The sequence below is a fragment of the Fukomys damarensis genome, unplaced genomic scaffold (genome assembly GCF_012274545.1).
Source record: "Fukomys damarensis isolate Sample0158 unplaced genomic scaffold, DMR_v1.0_HiC HiC_scaffold_19, whole genome shotgun sequence".
NCBI lineage: Eukaryota > Metazoa > Chordata > Mammalia > Rodentia > Bathyergidae > Fukomys > Fukomys damarensis.
In genome coordinates this window covers 55,133,830-55,136,632 of record NW_022900931.1, presented here as the reverse complement: position 1 = coordinate 55,136,632, position 2,803 = coordinate 55,133,830, and positions in this window count along the sequence as shown.

Genomic DNA, 2,803 nt, shown 5'->3' with positions numbered 1-2,803 from the left:
CTTGGACCTTGTGCTTGCAAGGAGGGTGGCGGAATCACTGAGCTAAATCCCTGTCTGGCAGCAATGTTGATTTTTAGCTGCCGTGTTTGGGGTGGCTTCTTGACCTTCAGGTCACACAGCACACAGAGGCCTCCCCGGCCTAGTCCCTGGAGAAAGTGTGCCAGTTTTGGGGCTGGGCCTCACCGGGCCTTGCAACTTCTGCTTTTTTCTTGGATCCCTGCTACCCCCTTGTGGACAAGCCTGGGTTGGCTGATGGAGTAAGAGTGACCACGTGGAGGAGATGTCACTCTCCCCATCCGTGGACATCTAGTCCAACCTACAGGGAGCTGACTCCCAAGTAAGTGAGTCTCAGCCGAGATCAGCAGAGCCAACTCCAACTCGCAGCTGATCCGCAAAGCATGAACTGTTCCAGCTGAGGTCAGAATTGCCCAGCCAATTTGGAGACTTATAAACAGTAGTGTTTATTTAAAAGCTCTTGATTCCAGGAATATTTACTCTGCTGCCATAACTGACACATTAACTTTGTATATATGAGCAAATGAAGTCACCTCTTTGGGCCTCGGTCTCCTCCTATGAAAAACAGGAGTCATCTGGGATGGTCATAAATATACTGTGAGCTCATGATCCTGAAGTGCTCAGCATAGGGTCTGGCTGTCACGGTCCCTTCAGACTATGATAAATTATCTGCTCCTGCACAGAAAATTGCCACCTTTAAGACAGCACCCTTTTACAACCCCACAGTGCCTGAGGGTAGGAGTGCAGGCAGGCATGCCTGGGTCCCTGCCAGGTCTCACAAGACCGCAGCCAAGGTGTTGACAGAGCTTCATTTTCATCTGAAGGTTCACCTAGAAGGAGAGCCTGTTCCCGAGCTCCACTGTTTGTCGGCACATTTACTTCCGCTTCCTTCTGGTTGTGTGACTGAGGCTCTGGGACATTTGCTGGCTCTCCACCGGAGGCAATCCTTGGGTCCCAGGGGTCACTTTCAGCTTCTATAGGAGTCTCTATAGCCAACAGATCCTGGCCATGTGGGCTTTCTTATCATGGCTGCTGCATTGACTTTTTGTTACTGTAAGAAAATACTTGACATAATCAAGCTACAGGGAGGAAAGGCTCACAGTTTCAGAGGCATCAGTCCTTGGCCAGTTGGTTGGTTCAGTTGCACCGAGGCAGGAGCCCTTGGTGCAGCAATAGGCTCACATCGTGGTGTCCAGGAAGCAAAAATAACTCAACAGAGACAGAAGAGAGTCAGGTCCCAATATCTCTTTCAAAGACACACCCTCAATGACTTAACTGCCATTAGACCCTACCTCCTAAAGGTTCTAGTTTGAAGAGACTCATGGCTTGGGGACTAAGCTCTTAACACAGGGGCCTTTGGGGACACTTATCCAAACAATAGGAGCTGCTCATGTCATCACACCGGCACAACTGCTCTAATCTGCTCGACACCATTGCCATACGCTGCTGGTTAGGAGCAGAGTCACAGGTCTAGTCCACACTGAAGCGGAGGGGGTGACACAAAGGTGTGGACACCAGGAGGTGGGAAGTCACCGGGGTCACCTTCGAGGCCGCCGCCACAGCTTGGCAGAGAGCTTCAGCTGTGGGTCCTGAGAGGTCCAGAGCTGTGTGGACCAGCCCGGGAGGTGCGAGTCCTTGCCTCTCACGGTTCCACCTCCGGCCCCCCTAACTGGGGTCAGGGGAAGTGGGTGCAGGACACAGGTGGGAGGGAGCTGGGAGCAGAAGGGGACAGAGAGCTCCCCTTTCCATTCCATCACCGATCCTTTCTCAGGCAGGTTGTTTGTGCCTCCTGTGCCTTGATGATCCCAACTGCAAAATGAGGCTCACAGGGACAGCAGTAGGATGGGAGGGTGCGGCATCAGGAGGCCCAACATTTACCACACCTATCGCTGGTATTCCGGCCTCTGCTTTCCAGGGAGCCCCCATTAATTCTCAGGGAATGCTCCCTCATTCTGCAGGAACCCTTGAGTCCCTGGGCCTCAGGGCCCAGGGAGACGTGCTCTGCCCTGTCCTCCAGGGCCCGGTTTTGCTCTGGGAGAGTTTCCCATCTGTCCTGTCATTGCTTCACAGTGGAAATGTAGGGCAATGAATTTTAAAAGGCATTAATATTTCATTCCTCACTCTTACACTCTGCTGAACAGTGTGTGTCATTTCTGGGAACAGCAAGGCCTGGTGGGGGATCAGCTGAGAGAGACCAGGCGACTTTCTCTGTGGAGAGTCTGACAGGGCTTCTTCCCCCACAAAAGCAGGGAAGGGCGACAGATGTCCAGGCCACCCTGGGCCCAACTTGGGGAGCTATGGCTGGGCCTGAAGGTCTCAGCACAGGGGCAGAAGAGTGGGGCAGGGACAAGCAGAGGAAGGCAGGGGCCCCCATGCAGACCTGGGTGGGGCTGGAGCTTCAAACATCTGCACACATACAAACATCCACAAACATGTCTTTACTTAGGAGGCGGGGGTGAGGGAGGAGGCTACCACTGACCCCATTCAGACTCATTCTGTGGACGGCCTCTCCCTCTCCCTCCTTAGGGGGCCCAGGCCTGAGCCACCAGCTGGTTTGAACTGAAGGCCCACCTTCCAGCAACTAGCCAGCCTTGACTCAGTTTCCTCTTCTATGCAGTGAGAATTACCAGAGCCTGAGTAGACCAGAGTTGAAACAGGAAGGGCTCTGTCACCTTCGGCTATCCCCCCCAGGTCAGATAAGCAACATTTGACAGGGCAATGTGGCACCGCCAAGGATCAGGAGCCACAGGAGGGACAAGGGAGGTAATAAGGGGAGGAGGCCAGGTCC